The 18,810-nt window shown below is 45.5% G+C and overlaps 1 protein-coding gene and 1 non-coding gene across 7 annotated transcripts in view; one reads left to right on the forward strand and one right to left on the reverse strand.

Annotated features, from left to right (window-relative positions):
* Positions 1-18,810, forward strand: part of TIAM2 (TIAM Rac1 associated GEF 2) — a 189,600-nt gene that overhangs the window by 129,781 nt on the left and 41,009 nt on the right. The window lies entirely within an intron of this gene.
* Positions 11,689-11,773, reverse strand: TRNAQ-UUG. The gene has a single exon. It is a non-coding gene; the product is annotated as a tRNA-Gln (tRNA).

Here is an 18,810-nt window from a genome sequence, read left to right on the forward strand (position 1 = left end):
CAAAGGAAACAACTTAAATGACTTTGATAAGCAATTTTTATATAATTTTGAGTTATAGTTAGGAGTGGGCATCTCAGAGTCTGCCTTTCCCCCAGTTTCATGTTCCCTTGGCATTACCCGAAGGCAGCCCAATACTTGAAAAGAAGGAAGATTTTCCCATTTTGTTTTCCTCTACCTGTTAATTAAAAGAAACAAACAAACAAAATATCAAAAAAAAAAAAAAACAAACAAACCCCAAAACCCAGCTGGTGCTCTGGAAGGGAAGACCTGTCTTTGTTGTTGTTGTTTAGAAGTGTAAGAATGTCAGAAGAAGTTGTTGAGCTGTTGTTTTGGTCCTATCTTGACTTTCCGTGAGGAATGTTTACTGACCCCATATTGGGTGTTCAAAATGTGTGAGGCCCTGGGGACAAGCCACATTGAGTTTAGGGCTTTTGGTCTGCTTTTGGTTTGCTTAGGTATCCAGAAATTTATCTTTTTTAGCTTTAGTCTCTTGATCAGGTTAGAGCAAACAAAACAAAACCCTTTATTCTTCACGTACCTGACTGAAGAAAAGTGCTGGCCACAGTAGCAGATCCTGAGGAACCAGGGCAGTGATTGTAGCTTGCTGTTCAGCATCTTTGATTTTCTAGAAAAGAAGCATCCTACTGGTGTTTAGGACTCGTTGGTATGTATGATGTTGAGGAAAATGGTTCCCAGGCTTTGTGATGCTTAAGGCTCACCTGATGAACTTGAAATGCACATTCCTGGGTCTGGCTGTCCGCTTCCTTCGGAAGTCTGGGGTACGTGAGCTTCCTTGTTAAGTGGGCTCATTCACACTGCCCTGGGGCCATTAGTCTAAAGGAGGCAGGTCTCTACCTGAGAGGTAGGACCTACCTTTTCTCGAACCCTTGTGTGCCAAGGGTTTGGGGATGAAATGAGATAATATGTGTGAAGTTCTCAGCAAATGATAGCTGCTGTGTTTGTGTGGTGTTCTCTCAATGAGGGTTATGCTCCCCAAACCACCACCGCTGTCCTAAGTGGCTCAGGATGTGGCAAGTTGACTTGTTAGCTCGAGTGTTCTGCAGCCCACTCTCCGGAGACACTGGCCCGTTCAGCCAGCTGAGTACACCGAGAAGCAAAGAACCTCACAGAGTCACTGGCTTGGCTGTGATCTTCCTGTGATCCTCTGTGAAGAGTGGAGTAGAGAGGAACGCATTGAGAATTGATGAGCATTCAATATTAAGTTCTTTGGTTTCCTTAGAATGGATGACCATTTGATCCCTGCTTTTAAGGGTTTGAATTTCTTTTCGGCTTACCCACAGTGGAAAGAGAGGAAATGTATATATAGGCTGTGTTTGACTTTGAGCAGAAAAGTCCTCTGTAAAGACTTATTACAGAGAGGTTAATTTTGCCACCGGAATCCCCCAAAGAGGCTGGTGTTAGTTTTGAGCCAACAAGGCTGCCATTGAGTGAGTTCGGTGTGCCAGCCCTCATCACACCAGGTTCCTGTTAATGCCATTTTTGTGGTTTATGTGGAAAATCCTTTTCTGGGGTATACCATCTTTTGAGAAATTCCAACAGCTTTTAAGAGAGTCTCCTTGGGCATAGAGTTCCTGAAGAAAGTCTTTCTGTCAACACCAAGCTTGTTGTGGCATTAACGTGGTCTCTGTCCATAAACAGTGATTAACACTGTGCTGTGAAGGTCCAGGTATATTTAACAGGAGCCAAATAGAGACCTGTCTTCCTGCTCCCGCTTTGACAATATCAGCCCAGCGGTGCTTATCCGATGATGAAGGTAGTTGAAGCCTAAGGTTCTTTTTTTTTTTAATTCCTCACCCAGCTTTGAATCAGTCTCTTTCTAAAATTAATGTATGAGTAGTGTAGGTCACACTACCAGAAGCCACTTAGTTGCAAATTTGCTCTTTGGAAGGAATTGCTCCTGGGACTGAACGTGCCCCTTCTACAGCTTTCCACCAGCAGAGGAATTCCAGAGCCAGCTCTGATGTGGCAAACCCACTAATTTCCTGTTTATGAGGATGAGGGCGCTTGGGCTTCCATAGCCTGGTATAGGATGACGAACAGCGCTTAGCCCAGGGAATGCTCTGTTTGTGCGTGAAACTGCTGTTACTGAGTCTGGCTGGCTGACACCCCAGATCCCCAGATGTAAAAGCTTAGGAGTTCCTAAAGATGTCTGGTGCATTAAAATTTTGTTTAAAAAAATGAGTGAGAAATATACCACTTTTACCAGGACACAGAGAACTTTGGTATCAGAAATCTTTGTTCCTTATAATGGTGCCAAAGGTCGTTTTCCGTTTCATCAGCGGAAGTGAGCATGTGGATTTCTGAGCAGAGGAGGGAACTGTGGTCCCTAGATACTAATTCTTGTATAAAACAGTGTTGTAGGGGAATATGGTCCCCTTTTTCTTCGTCCTCCATTCACTTGTTTATTTACAACTAGACAACGCTCTGCTAAATGTTGCAGGTACATAAAGAGGAATTAGTCATTATTTTCTATCCTCAAGAAGCTTATAGTTGAGTGGGAAAAGTAAAACACTTGTGAATAATAATTCACTGTTTAAGAAAAGAAAATTTTCAATAAAGAGTGAGAAGTTCAGCTCAAGTAGAATTCTCACTGATGTTTTTGTTTCTTTTGAGCAAAGAGTCCAAAACAGAGGCATGCAAAATTGGAGAAAGCTTAGCATTTGCTCTGAGCACTGCCGATGGACAGTTGCCAATTGGGAGGTGTGTGGCGTGGGGTCCGGGGGACATTTCACGTACAGCATGCAACCTGGGACCCAGACCGTTTGTAGAGGTCACCTCGCTAGTGTGTGAGCAGGAAATAAAATTGGAAAGTCTTTTGGGGATTGTAGAAAACCCTAAATTTCAGGAATTTATAACATGTCATGGCCTGTGTCTGAAAAACCTGGTGACTATTGCATTAATTACCCCTGCCTTGTATAAAATGCAGAGGATTTGTCTGGTCACTTTATGACCACTAATGCACAGCTTGAAACGCTTCTGGGTAGGTACTCTGCCCCTTGCATATCTGCTTTATTATTCTATGACTATGGTTTCATTCCTTTGGGTCTTAAAGTATTGTTTTTAACGACCACAAGCCCCTTGCAAAATAAATACTCAAATGAATGTTTTTTGGGGGGAGAGGGGGAAAGAATGAATAAATGAATTATCATAGGTGTCCTATAGAACCACAGTGTGCCTCAGCACATGAAGCCGTGGCCAGGAATGGTATGGTCCTCACAGGTGTCGTTAGGGGAGTGACGGGAGGAGCCATGCTCTGCTGGCTTGTGGTAGGGAGGGTGCTGGTTAGGAGATGCCCTGCAGCATGGAGGATGAGGCCATCTCGGACTGAGGGAGAAGCTGGTAAGTGAAGTTTGCCAGCAGCGTGAGTTAAAAACCAGTCCTAGGTTATCTCTGCTAACCTTAAATACAAATTCCTCTTTCAGGTAAAAATTGACAGAATTTCTCTAAAAAACACTGTATGAAATTTCTGTGGGATATGTCACTTTTAATAGGCATTTGAGAGTTTGGGATGACTGGATCGAATATAGTCTCCTGTGCCCGTGCAGTGAGCCGGGGTGCTATGCAATAGTGCTTCTGGGAAGCCGTTAGGTGGTGTTGGAAAGAGGAAACTCTATAGCCTGTTACGTAAAAGAAGAAAAAGATCTGACTGTTCCTGTGGATATGATGACTACTGACGGCTAGACGATGCCTGTCTGCATTTCCGTGTTTGCGCTTTGCGTTGGGTTTAAAGGTGAATTGTGTTCCTGACCTTCTTCTTCCTTGGGCAGGAATTGAGACCATCTGGAAGGACCATGTAGGGATATCTCCTTTTTAGTTTTCACTTTTGGAGACAGCTATATTGTGACTGTATCTCTAATTGTTCGGATTGGTAATACACGTGCCTTGTACGAAATTCCAGCAGTATGAAGGGTTACACAGTCCGAGCCGTGTAGGGAAGTGGTTAAGAGCGTGGACACTAGGCAGACGACCTGGGTTCAGTCTTGGTTCCAGGGTTGCCCCCTTACCAGCTGTGTGATCTTGGTTGGACAAGCCACTTAATTGGTCTGTGCTTAGTTTTTGCAACTGTAATACAGTCTAGGATCTTTATGGGATTCATGAGCTAATTTTTGGAAAGAACTAGATTGTGCCTGGCACACAGTGAAGGCCACATAAGTGTTTGTTAACTAAATAACATAGATGAATTTCTCCCACTCTGTCCTTAGTCACCCATTTTGTCTCCCAGAGGTAACCGTTGGTCTTAGTTTCTTTCTCATTCTGGTCTGGAGACGCTTAAATGTTGGGGGATATGGTGGGGTATTTTTCTGCTCTGTTTTATTACGTTATCTTCATACATGGCTATGTGAATATAGCAAAAGAAGTTACGTGGCAAAAGAAACTTCAAAGATGTGATTAAATTAAGGATCATGAGATGGGGACATTATCCTGGATTATACGCATGGGCCCAGTGAAAGAGAGAGGCTGGAGAGTCAGAATTGGAGATGTGAGGACATAAGCAGATTAGAGTGATGTGGGCCTGGGAGCCAAATAATGCATGCAGCTTCTCGAATTAGCAGAGGCATGGGAACAGATTCTCCCTTAGAGCCTCCAGATGGAATACAGCCCAGCTGCCCATTTTAGTCTTCTGACCACCAGAACTGTAAGATAATAAATTTGAGTTAAAGTGTCAAGCACTGTGTTTGATGGAACAGGTACAAAAATAAAGAACCACAGTCCTACTGAGGCTGCTACAGTGGGGGAGGAGCGGATGTGCCGACAGACCACAATCACAATCCGCCAGAGTAATAGCTGTAGTCCTGCAGCTCCTAAACTTGTTGGTCTTCAGGTCCTCAACTCTAGAAAATCGTCAAGGACCCCAAAGAGCTATTGTTATGCAGATTTTGTCTATCAATGTTTATTATGTTAGACATTTAAAAAATAGTTATTAAAATTTGTTTTAAAGTAAGAATAATGAATCTACTTCACATTAACATGATGAGCATATTTTTAGTGAACTGGCCTCCAGACCAAAAAAGAAAAAATAAAGATCAGAAGAATAGTTTTGTTTTGCATTTTTGCAGTCTCTTCACTGGGTGTCGGACACTAGAAGACAGCTGGCTTTTAGGTCAGCTTCTGTGTTTCAGCCTATTGCAGTGTTTGTTTTCATGAAAACGATATGAAGAAAATTCAGTCCCACACAGATACATAGTTGCAAAAGAGGTATTTTAATAATCTTTCAGATAATTGTGGATATCCTTCTTTAATATTACACCAAAACTCAACAAGTGGTCAGTCCTTCAAAGTGAGTTGCAATGTGGGGTCTGAAACATAAATGGTGGACTTTTCTACTTGCTGCTATTAAAATCCATTGGCTTTACACTCTGAATGGATCTTTTAATCATGTGATTTTGTAACATGCAATAGCTACTTGGAAAATATTAGGTTGCTAGGTTATTTAGGTCTTTCAAATATGGACATTTCACTGTACAACATTAAAATCACATTAATATCACCACCAGTTTCCTGTGGAAAAGCCTTGATGTATTGGAAAGCTATCAAGGTCACAGTGGTAAACACAAGTTTTCCCAGATTTGAAGTTTTGCTAGAAAGTTGGAGTTCTATCTATAGTAGTCATGTTTTTTCTTGGAAGTGATAGGCTCTTTTTTTTTTTTCATTTTATTTATTTAAAACAATTTTTTTAATGTTTATTCATTTTTAAGAGACATAGGGTGTGAGTGGGGGATGGGCTGAGAGAGAGAGAGAGAGAGAGAGAGAGAGAGAGAGAGAGAATCCAAAGCAGGCTCCAGGCTCTGAGCTGTCAGCACAGAGCCCGACACGGGCCCGAACCCACAAATTGTGAGATCATGACCTGAGCCAAAGTCAGATGCTTAACCGACTGAGCCACCCAGGTGCTCCTCATTTTATTTATTTACTTATTGAGAGAGCACTTGTGTGCAGGTGGGGGAAAGGCGGGGCAGGGTGGGGGGGAGAGAGAGAGAGAAAGAGAGAAGGAGAGAGAGAGGGGATCCTAAGTAGACTCCATGCTCATTGTGGAACTCCACATGGGGCTCCATCTCACAACTATGAGATTATGACCTGAGCCAAAATCAGGAGTTGGACACTGAACTGACTTAGCCACTCAGGTGCCCTCACTTTGTTCATTTTAAAGAAAATATTTTGTCAGTTATTTTTTTTGAGTAAACATAGTTTTATAGAAAACAAAAAACACAACTTGTTCAGCTTGCAACCCAGTGGTGTGAGTGCATTTTCTTGGAACAGCCGTGGCAGAGAGCCATATGGATACTTCCCAAACGTGTTCCCAAGTGTTGAGTTTTAGTAAGATCAGCCATTTTTTCTGCTTCATTGAGGACATTTTTTGTTTGTTTATTTTTGAGGCAGAGAGAGAGTGCAAGCAGGGGAGGGGCACGAACTGTGAGATCATGACCTGAACTGAAACCAGGAGTCGAACGTTTAACTGACTTAGCCATCCGGGCACCCCAGAACATTCTTAATGGACGCTGGCGTGTTCCCTGATGTAAGCATGGGGTAACGGCGTCAGTGGTGACCAGTACGGTTGTTGCCGCTGCTCTGACACGTGCTGTGCCACTAGAAGGTCCACCCACGACTGTCTTGTGCCGCCATTGCAGATGTCCTCAGAAAAAGGCAAGTGACGGCATTTTTATGAAAATCATCTTGAACTTGCAGACCATTTGCAAGGGTCTCAGTGACCCCCAGGAGTCTACAGACTACACTCTGAGAAGGGCTGTTAGCGTACATAAGGGGCAGCGGTAACTCATGTTCTAGGTTCTCAGGGCCACTTCTGAGGGAGGGTCTCACTTGTGTTAAACCTGGAGAAAGCAGTGCATTCTGGGTACAGAGAAGTGGCAGAGGGTGGGGGTCAGGGTCTGGCTGTGGCAGATGCGGGAGTCATTCACGGTTTTTGGACAGTAACGTATGAACGGGGGAGGTGGAGAAGATAGGACTGGGGAAGGCCAGGTCACAAAGGGTCTTGTGTGCCAGGCAGGGAAGGCCTGGTGACGAGGAGCCAGGGGGAGGGGAGGGCAGGTGCACTGAAGCTGCTGATGGTCCAGCTGAGAAATGATACAGGTGTGGGCCAGGCTGGGATGGGGTTGAGGAGTGGGGGGCACTGTGGTGGCGAGACAGTCCCCGGGCTTCCCTCCACTTAGGTTGGCAGGGGTCATTGTCCTTCCTCAGCACAGGGTCTTTTGTATTTTATCACTAGTAAGTCACCAGACACGTAAGAGGAGCCACTCAATAAATATTTTGCTCAATCATAGGAATGAATGAATCAAGGATATAGGAATTACAGGACTTTAAGCTTTAAAAAATTTTTAAAAAATGGGGCGCCTGGGTGGCTCGGTCGGTTAAGTGTCCGACTTCGGCTCAGGTCATGATCTCGCGGTTCAGAGTTCGAGCCCCGCATCAGGCTCTGTGCTGACAGCTCAGAGCCTGGAGCCTGCTTGGGATTCTGTGTCTCCGTCTTTTTCTGCCCCTCCCCTGCTCGTGGTCTGTCTTTCTCTCTCTCAACAATAAAACAAACAAAATAAAAGAAAACAGAACAAAACCCTCGAAGGTCTTGCATTTCCAATACTGATTTTTCAACAAGATGCTAATACTTAACATTATACCTTAAAATGTGGTTTAAAGTGCAGAAAATACACCTCATAGCTAAGAAGGGAATCATGGCTTTGTTCAGGAGGCCGAGTTTGTGGCGGAAAGAATTTGACTTTGAAAAAACATTTTTCCATGAAGTTGGCAAATGAACCATGATGCTTGATTTTAATTTTGATCCTGAATTCAAACACAAAAGTTGTCCATGATGTGAGACTTGCCGTTTTCTACCCCCCTACCGCGGTGAGTACTCCTTACTCATGAGAGTGTCCGAGGCCAAGTGGAGAAACCTGGGGTCTCTTTTTTTAACTTTGCTTTAATTTATTCATTGAACAAATAAATTTGGTGGCTGCCTGTTCTGTGTCAGGCGCTGTTTTAGAAGTGCTGGAGATACAGCAGTGAACACAACAGGTAAAAACTCCTTGAGCACACGGAACTTATATTTCAGTGTGTGGAAATGGATATAAGCAGTAAACGTAAGTAGATGATATCGTGTACGAACAGGTGATAAGTGTGATGGAAAACAAATAGATCAGGGGAGGCGGGACCAGGAGTAGAGATGGGGGCAGGTTGCAGTTGTAAATAGGGCACCGGTCGTTGTCGGTGAGACGGAGGCATTGGAACAGGCCTGGAGGTGACGGATGGAGCCTTGGGGGCATCTGGAAGCAAAGCTTTCCAGGTGGAGGAACAGCCACAGGTGCCCCAAGACGGGGATGTAGGTGGCATGTTTAAGGCAAATAGCCCAGCGTCCCTGGGTAAGAGAAAGGGGACTGGGGAGGTGAGGCCCCAGAGGACATGTGAGGCAGGATCAGGGAGGACTTGCCCAGTTCAGAGTCTGAAGAATAGGAGGGGCTGTCCGTGTTTTGAGCAGACGCGTGGCATCATCTGACCAGGATTTTAAAAGGATCACTGACTATTGAGAGCAGGCTGTCCGAGGCCAAGGGTGGGCTGAGGCTTTTGTAGCGATCCAGGTGGGACATGATGGCGCCTTTGCTCACAGTGGCGGCAGTGGAGGTACAGACAACAGAAGTTGCTCAGACATTGGGTGTGGGGTGTCCAGGAAGGAGAGGAAGCAAGGGTGACTCCCAGGTTTGACCTTGAGCGACTGTTAGCAAGGAGTTGCCATCACCCAAGCTGGGGAGGCTGTCGATAGAGTGGTTTTGGGGGAAGACCAGGACTTGACTTCGGAACACCTTGTGTTAAGTCTCTGTGTTGATAGTGAATATTCCACCTGCTTCCAAAATGGCTTTAAAATGACTTACACTGAAAGGTCATATATAAAATTCCACAAAATTCATCAAAACTAGCAACATAAGGGGAAGGGGGGAGGAGATTTGAATGACACCTTGCCTACTTTAAAGGTTTTCAGGCATAGTATAGGGGCAAAAACATGTTCCTTTATAAAACGATGAAGTTTGAAATAGTGCAGCACATTCTTTTCCTCTGACCCAGTTGGGTTGTGATTGGTTACAGCTTATAAATTTATTTCTGATCCTACGGTTCTCAGCTCTGATTATCTGTTTATAAATTGTTCATCCCCATGACATCTTTTAACACGTTAAGAGAAAATATGACCAAGTTCACATTATCCAATTTTATGACTTGTGAGTAGCTCTGGGAAAAGTTACTTGGAAAGAAACACGAGAAATTGTTAGAAGAATTATTTTGTGTCCTTTGTGCGGAGGCCTGACCAGCCACCCCTGGAGAGCGGGCAGACGCGGGACCGCGTAGAACAGTGTGCAGAATGCTCCTTCCTCCCAAATCTCTCAATGGGCTTCCTATAGAATCTGGAATTTCCAGGGAAGCACTGAGAAGCTTCTAAACATGGCTGTTTTCAGCTTTTTTACGTTTACCTTCCCAACGCTAATTACTCCTAGATTGTCATCGGGGAATTTAATTCTGACTTTAGTGTTTCAGTTGGTAAATGACCCTGTCACACTTCTGTGAAGTGGAAGCACTTTTGCATAGTAGTGTTAGCAACGTTATTTGAATGTCTGTTGAATTGTGTCATTCAGATGTTACAGAAACGAGGGGGAAGAGGCTGAAAAATGCTGATAAGAAGCCTAGGTTTCATAAGCTTAATACCTGTGCCCCAGAAATGCCAGTCATCAGGTGTGCCCCAGCCAGGGAGCCCGTAGTGCCACACGGATGTCCTTTAATCTCCAGTAGGCCAGTATGTGTTCACTGGGGAAGCAGAAGATTAAGGTATGTGGCAGGTGACTATGAACAGACATGTTATAATTTGTTAAGATCTCTGGGAATACAAATCTTCACAGAACCCACAAACTCAGTCTTCACGCTTTTGGGATTGTATTCTGTGAGAAGTAGGGGGCTGCCCACACGTCACCTTGGGGGATTGCGGACTCTTCCTCTTTTGAACTTGGTATTTCTCATATGGCAGTTATGACTTATTGCCTTGCAGTATCACTGTGTACTTAATGTAATTTATCTACTAGCTTGAAAATCCCTTGAGAAACGGAGACCTTGACGAATACCAAGATTCTTAAGACACGGAAGCCAGCACGGTTCTTGGGAACAGCAGGTGTGTCCCTCAAATATCTATTAAGTGAAAGTAAGGTTCATAGGAGTCTCTTAATGTGAAGTAAAGGAGGTGTTCCTGAGAGTGGGTTCTGGGGGATAAAAAGAATCCTGGAGCATTCCTCGAAGCCTCCCAGTTTTCCTCCTTACAAATTTGACTGCAAGGGAGGTGTGCTGGGACTTTCTCAGAGTTCAAGTCTCTGCTCATCTGCACACATGTCTGAGGGGCTCTGGGATGGCCCATGATGCCGTTCACTGAACCATATGCCCCAGCTGCAACGAGTTTGACTGCGTATCTCAGAAGAATGGCTTCCACCCTGGTCTGTGCTGCTCTGTAACTTCCAGGGGCTGATTGGTACCCTTGACATACGATCCTTTTGGCAGATAAACCCAAACCACAACTAAGAGGGAACAGTCTGTGTCACCACTGTAGGTCCATGTGGATAGTGAGATGTGTTTTAAGATGAACATGGGGGTAGTAACATGTGTGCAAGATTGGATCTGCAGTGAGGGGATCTGGATTGTAGCTCCAACCTTGGGCTTGACCTTGGGTGGGTTACTCTAACTCCAGTTCCCTCAACTCTTAAAATGAAGGATCAAACAAAACAATTTAGTGTTTTATTTTGTGTTGTTTTTCTCAGAAACTCAGTTATTTAATAGGCGTAAAGCACCACTTGAAATGACATGGGAATGTGCATTTCTGACAAAAGCTTGAGAAGTGAAAAAAGCAAAGTAATTGATCAAGCATTCCATTTTGGTTTCGCAACAAACCTCATCACCTCTTTAAATAGCATCAGGTTTTGAGTGCCCCGGAGAAGGTGTTTGTTAAGGGTTCGTAATGATAGGCTGACTTGAATCTAAAGATCCCAATGAAGTTTAAAAGCATTAATTACCCCTTACATCACCCTGATGGAGCAGAGATGTGTTATTACCATTTTACTTTCACAGCTGGGTAAATCAAGGCACAGAGACACATTAAACTGCTGGTAACTTGGACAAGGTCATGATCAGTGGTAGGGAGAGAAGTGTATCTTCGTGTTTCTCCGTCTAGGTAGGGGAAAGGCTTTTAACTCCTTTTTTTTCCTTAAGTTTTTTTAACGTTTGTTCATTTTTGAGAAACAGAGTATGAGTGGGGGAGGGGGCAGAGAGAGAGGGAGACACAGAATCTGAAGCAGGCTCCAGGCTCCAAGCTGTCAGCCCAGAGCCCGACACAGGACTTGAACTCAAACTGTGAGATCATGACCTGAGCCACCCAGGCACCCCTCCTTTTAAATATTTGTCTATTAACATACCTACGGAGACTGAAACCTGTGATAACATGTGCTGCAGTAAAACAAATCCAGGTGTTAACTGAATTGGTAATGACCCTCTGTATTATCTGTATTCTTTTTTTTTTTTAATTTTTTTTTTTTAACGTTTATTTTTGATACAGAGAAAGACAGAGCATGAACGGGGGAGGGTCAGAGGGAGAGGGAGACACAGAATCCGAAACAGGCTCCAGGCTCTAAGTGGTCAGCACAGAGCCTGACGCGGGGCTTGAACCCACAGACCGCGAGATCATGACCCGAGCCAAAGTCGGACGCTCAACCGACTGAGCCACCCAGGCGCCCTGTATTATCTGTATTCTTATCTGAAGGCTGGGATGGCGATTTGGAGCAGACTGCCTTGTGTTTGGTGCTTCTCACTTTAGGGGAAGGTCACTTGTTTGGTAATAGTTTCACTGTCATCATTCTTAATGTCTTTTTTAATAATTCACACTGATTTTCGTGACCCTTTCAGTAAAGTGACTGTATATTTTGTGTAGTTCCTTGGCACTCACACAGTGGACTTGAACTCCAATTTCTCTCCTGTAAAATCCACATTAACAGTCTTACCTTCTTTTTAAAAAAAAAAAGTATTTACGTACAAAAAATTCACGTTTAAAGTGTACACATCAGTAGTTTTCAGTATATTCATGGAGTTGCGCAGCCATCACCACTAATTCCAGAATATTTTTGTCATCTCCAGAAGAAACCGTGGACGCATCAGCAGTCACCCCCACCGCCCCTCCCCCCAGCCCCTGACAGCCACTAATCTATTCTCTTTCTGTGGATGTGCCTGTTTCGGCTACTTCACGTAAGTGGAGTCGTATGCCATGTGGCCTGTTGTACCTGACTGCTTTCATTTAGCATGACGTTTTCTAGGTTCGGCCATGTTGTAGCATGAGTCAGTCATGGATTCCCCTTTATGGCTGAGTGGTACTCTGTTTTACCCTCTCGCAGTCCCACCGGGCAATAGCCCTTCCTGGAAGGTGTTCCTCAGGTTTTCTTTCTCCTGTAGAACATCCCCTAATAGAATCGTGGGCATACTCTTGTTAGAAGTTTCCTTTCAGGGGCCTTAAGTACACCTAAGTAGTTTGGAAGGGTTTTGAACTTAAATTCTACTTTATTCAAATTCTTAAGTGTCTGAAATACAGTGGTGTGTATTTGTGGTGTGATTAAGTGTGGCATCTGGGGGTCTTCCTAGCTCTGGTGGATACCAGTTTCTTGTAGAACCGAAACCTTAGCTGGAGATCCCTCTTACCATTGACTGGTTTTCATTAGGGACCCTGATAAGGTACGATGCGAGGCCCTTTGCCTTCTTACCTTGGGTTGCATGCATGCCTCTGTCACAACCATAGCCTGCCTAGAAAATGAGAATGTGGGTATACCTACTTCCCTTCTTGCCCCTTCTCAGAAGGCTCTTCTCCATTATTTGGCCTGGTGGTGGCCTGCAACCCATTCCTGCCCTGAAAACAGCTGCCATTTTCCTGTTCCTTTAAAGGTTCTTTCAGGTGTTGGGGGTAGTTATAATAAGGTAATTGACTCGAATCAGGGCAGCCTCCTATTAAGAAACATTTCCTGCCAGTATTTACTTCTCTCTGTCGATCACCAGAGACCTTGCATTGTCAGGAACATCACCAATTGGAATGTGACCTCAAGTGAAATGGATTTGGAAGATTTATGAAATTTACATTTTTTGGCATGCTATTTGTGCTGTGATAGAATTTACTTCTTTGCCAGCTTAACAGTGACATTCAGACAGATGCTTTTTTTTCTTGACACCGGAATAGTAACAATAATGAAATGTAGAGTCCCAGATATCTTCAGAAAAGCTGATCAATTTTTGTCTGCATCAGAAGTACATAGTGTCGCTGGTGATGTCTTTGTTAATGGTGCAGGAGGCCTTGACTGGCCTTGGAATGCAGTCAACTCAGAGTTGTTTTCTCTCGTTGAATAAAGAGTCCGTCTCTTTCAATTAAATGGTTTTATTTTCATTCTGTTTCACTGACCGATGATGAGCCGTATTTGCCTAGATGACGGAGTACAGCACACGCCGTTAGTGCAGAGTGTCATGAGTCACTGCGTTTTAAGGAAAAGCATGCGTAAAATTTAGGGAAGTCTGAGTTAATTAAAAATAATGCCATACAAGGTCTGCACATTCAACCTTAAAAGTTGAGAGATTTTAAGCTTTTCTGTGCAAAGAAACTCAGTGTCCAGTGTGCTCCTGGCTCTGTGAGAAACTGTGTGTTGTGGGCACTAACGCAGAATTTTACAACAGTGGGTGAAGCTTGGAGAAAACACAACATCCATAAGGTGAAGGAGTTCAGTTGGATAATTTCTAAGATTCTCTTCAGGTCTAAAATTTATAGATTTTCTACAAGCTGTTCATTTGTGGACTTACGTGGTAGAAATTCTGAGAAATTAAACAGAAATTGAATAGATTGAGTAGATTAAGAACATAAATCCCACAAACTATGTTCTCTGAACGTAAGTGGGTGTAAAATTATTAAAAGTCAAAGATGTACAACTGTAATGCCACTGGGGATAATGTAGTTAGAAACGTAATAAAACCATTTATTATTTACTTGTAAATTCTTTGATATTATTTTCTAGATTTTTTTTCAGTCATCTTCATAGAATATTATCTTTCTATTTTTTCCACCTCGGGGGGGCGGGGCTACGAGTTAATGATTCATCAACTGAAACATTTTTGAGCCTAAGATGAGAGTCCCAGTTAAATATGCCACATTATTTATCTGAACATGGTACTGTCTTTTTAATTGCCTTATTTAGCATATTTCATTTTTCTTCAGGAAGCAAGGGAGCTAATATTACCATTGCACCTGCTCTCAGCTGCGTGCCTGTGGTGCATTTTGCCTCCTCTGATGTCACGGACCTTCACAGAGATGAGGTTATAGACCTGGCAACAGGGAGAAGCAGAGATGGTTCTCGGCAGGGGCGGGCGCACTGCCCATCAGTGACATTTTGGAAGTTTAGGGATTCGTTTTGGTTTTCCTAATGAATGGAAGGAACATAGCATTTAGTGGTCGGGGGGCGTGGTTGCTGGATGTCCTGCATGTTCGAGTGAATTTCTCACACTGCAGAATTTTTCCCCGGGATATTCGTGTAGGTGAAATACTTGTGTAATTAGCTGAGCCAAGAACTGGCTTCATTTTACAAATGAACGCAAAGTATTTATTTCCCCACATCTGTAGGCTACTTGGAAATTTCTAGACATGCAGCAGACCAGTAAACCAAGGGAAGTTTGTCCTTTATTTGGTCAGAGCTTGGCCAAAAGCTTTGATCGATTTGGAAAATCCGATCACTGATGGCAGCACCTCTTATGCATTTGAATCTACCAAGGTGCACTGCACTGGCTTGGGTCTGTGATGAAGCTGAGATACTGTGATTCTTTGCAGTGCGGATGCTGGACAGGCTTCTAGAGTGGTTGCAACCAAGCATTTTCATATGGAAACACACATTTTTAAAAATGGCAAATTCCTTTCCATTTTTTTTTTTCCTCGTGTTACCATTAGGGCATGATATTGCTTTTTGTGAAACTGCCTGTTGAGGTAGATTATATTATGTATGAATGTTGTTATTTCAGGATAGTATTGAAAGAGGGGCTTTGGATGTGATAACTGAGAAGCTGCATGACAGTGCGTGCTTCAAAGCACGAGAAAGCATCGTTTAAAAATGATTTCCATTCCCGTTGCCTCTTCTTTCAGTGTACTTCTAACGAATTCTTAGCCCACAAACCAGAAGCATGTTCCCTGATGGTAGGACTACCTCCATCAGTTTATCCAAAAGGTCTGATTGTAGCTCACAGGCGAAAACATTCTGGTTTCTTGTTTGGAGCCTCGGGGTTTGCTATCATCTTGCGATTTTAGCTCAGTGTCTCAAATAGTGGCTGTTTGTTAGAACGCAAGTGGCATTCCCAGCCTTTGCCATGGGGGGTTCTGGATCATTCTTTCCCAGGGGCCAGTTGTCCGTCTTCTGGAGGCCACTCCTGGCTACTGCGGGCAGTGTGCCTCGCCCGCCCTCCTCGCAGCAGAAGCTGCCTGGTGGCTCTGCCACCTGGGTGGCTGTCCTGGGACTGGGAACAACTTCTTGTCTCTTCCCTTGCTCCACCTGGTTGAGTAAGGAGGAGCAGGCAGCCAGCAAGACCAGGTTTATGAGATGGTCCGGCTCGGTGAACCAGACGTCCAGGCTGCCTGCTGAGCAAGCACAGCGAGAGTTCCTGAGCGGTAGCGGCAGACGGGAGACCGGCGGGGACACCGCCATGAGCCCGAGCCCTTCCCAGGCTTCCCAGTGGCATCCAGTCCCACAGACTTCCCACTCCACGTGCCTGCCGCATCAGCACCCGTATGGCCTGGCGCTTCCTGTGGCCATGGGGGAAATAAACGGCAAAGCCCGCTCTCCTGCCTATTAGCTGGGTTACATTGGATTTGAATTCACACTACCAGCTGTGTGGGCAAGGCAACCTTAACATTAGCGTTTCCTGACATTTCTGTTTTTAAGTTGATCCCCAGGATGATTCTTGAACACAGTTTTGGCTCTGTAGTTGTAAAGGGCTTGGGATTCCCAGCTGCTTGGCTGACAGTGGTACCAGCAGGGTCTCTGCTGCCACACAGGACAGGAAGACACTGGGTTATTAGATGTCTCCCACCTGGACCCTTACGTTTCCTTGGTTGTCCATAGGGAACGGGAGGGCGGGGACGGTCGGTCACCTTCCAGGAGAGCCTGCCTCGTGTGTCGTCACTCTTGAGATATGTTTGTTTTTGGAGGAGGGAGATGTCTGAGGCTGGTCTCACGCACGGCACCTGACGTAGTACCTGGTACCCAGGGTACTGGTACACACCTGGTACCCAGGGGGGTGTGCAGAGCTCAGCAGCCATCCGATGAGGGAGGACCTAAATGGAACGAGCAGGTCCAAACGTATGGCCCGGGTGGTTGCAGCTCTGTCACGCACCCGCCATGTCGAAGGCCCCGTCCGTCGTGTTGCATGTTAGATGTGTCACGTGGCCTGCCCTCAGCCCAAATCGTTAATTTCCACGACGAATAAGATGAGAGAGATAGGGTGTATTTACCAGATACAAAGAGAGATCTTGACTTGAATTTATGATTTTGCTATTCTTCATCATTTATAATCATCTTGGCTGCCCGAGATTTCCGGAGCAGGTCTGAACTTCCGAATTGGAGTGTGCTGAGCATGAGCGGGGCGGGAGGCACGGGCCTACTGTTTTAGGGGAAAAGTGCCCTAACACGTGTCCTGGCGAGTACAGCCACACCAGGAGGCTGTCCCAAGGTGAGAGGCCAGTTTTCCGGTTGGGACGGGAAGGATATATTTACTCACTTTGGCAGCTGGTGCTCAGGACGTGGGCGGACTATAAGTGGGCTACACGTAGGCACTTGGCACCTAGGACAGGATGTCAGTGCGGCGCCTGTTTAAAACAGCTTTGTAAGTAAGCATTCGCATTTTACTGGCCTGCACTTTTTTTGTTTTTTCTTTTTTGAAGAGCCCGGCCTGCTCTTCTCCCAAGGCTTACTTTGTTCTCATTTCTCCTCTCGAACACCAAGGGCACACTAGTTTTTATGGGGATACAGATCTTGGCGAAACTTGAGGCTCCCCGAGCTGGGGTCCGAACCTGTGGGCCCTCCAGCTTGGTTTCCCCTGTGCCTTGTGTCCGGGACAGCATCGGTGCGTTGCCAGTGGGTAGGGACAGGAGTCGGTCGCTGCAGAGACTCGATTTCTGCCCGGATACCATCCCGCCTCTGTGAAATTTGGGTGGTGTAACAGCTCTGAGGCTTCCTGTCTTACTCAGGAGCCGTCCAGAACTGCTTCCACCGCTCAGATCCCCGGGGCCAGCCTCAGTGGGAGTTGGTTCCCGAGATCCAGTCTGTCTGTGCTCGTGCCTCACAGAGGATCTAAGATGTTTCCAGTGGCTCTCTGAGGGACCAAGGGTGATAGGGGAGCCTCACCGATGCACAGCAAAGCCTTGTTTCCTGAGGTGGGCGGAGTTTTGACCTCAGAAAGGGTAACCGTTTTGCCTTTGTGAGAGGTGCAAAGCTTCGGGAGTGTTCAGCGTTTCAGTTCTGAAGTTTGGTGAATATGTTGAACAGATGACTCAGGATTCACTTGACACCCACTTTTGACACCAGCCGTGTCATTTTCCCCAGCATCCATCTGGCTCCTCCAGGCTCCTTATGCCCGTGCCGCGTCTGAGATCTTCGGGGGACTCGAGGTCTCCTTCGTCTTTGTACCCCCAGCACTTAGGACATACCTGCTACGTAGCAGGTGCTGTAGACCTCTTCATCATGAATAAACGTCTTGATTTTGTCCTCATTCTTGTGCTTGATACAACTCTTTGGGGATGCTGACACTCCTTATTTACGAGGTAAAGGCAGCAGTAATGGCGACCCGATCCTCTTGCCTAGCTAAGGTGCTATTACACCGTATGGCTTCTGTCACGTTGCTCCTTCTTAGTCTCCTTACGCTCCTCTGTTATTTCTGAATGAAGAGAGGTGTGTCCTCTGAGGGCCTCTTTTCCCCCACACGCTCTGATTGGCCTTACTGGGGTTCTCTCCTTGGTCTCCTTCATGCCTCGCTCTGCCCGTAGCTTCACTGCCGGCTACCACCTGATGACTCCAGACCCACATTCCCACGTGGACTTTCCTGGACGGCCGGACTCCTGACCGTCTCCCGCTGGACGGCCCACATGCATCTCAGACTCAGAGCTGCCACAGCTAAGCTCATGAGTTCTACTCCGACCCTTCCTGTTGCCCGTCCATCCTGTCACCTGAGGCATAAAACCAGGTCCTGCGCTCTCTCCTTTCCAGATCTCCTTATGTGAAACAGGCAGCAAAGAGGACACCCGTGGGGTCTACCTGCTCAGATTTCTGTGTCCGCTTCCTTTCTTTGCTCTTCCTCTATTGAATATTGAGCTCATTTGGGTCTTTCTACCTCGTACCTGTAGTGTGGCTGTGACTTTCTGACTGTTTTTCTCCCAAAGGCTTGCCCTCTGTCAACCCCTCTGTCACAGGGCACCCTCCCCCCTTCTCCACTGCAGTCACGCTCAACACATTTCCACACGGTGCTGGGCTCTTCCTGTGATTTCCCTTTACTCAGCTGCCTCCTGCTCCTGGAACCCTCTCTCCCCACTGCTCACTGGTCATGATCAGCCTTAAGGACAAATAGATACCTCCAAGATTTAAAGACTCTGCTTACGCAGAGTTTCCTTTGCTATTAAATCTTTCAGGGTCTTTTGCAGAATTAACTTCCTGACTGTCCCCACCGTGTGGACTTTCCTCATATCACGTGTAACGCATCACCTCCTCCAGG

Source organism: Panthera leo, chromosome B2 (genome assembly GCF_018350215.1).
Source record: "Panthera leo isolate Ple1 chromosome B2, P.leo_Ple1_pat1.1, whole genome shotgun sequence".
NCBI lineage: Eukaryota > Metazoa > Chordata > Mammalia > Carnivora > Felidae > Panthera > Panthera leo.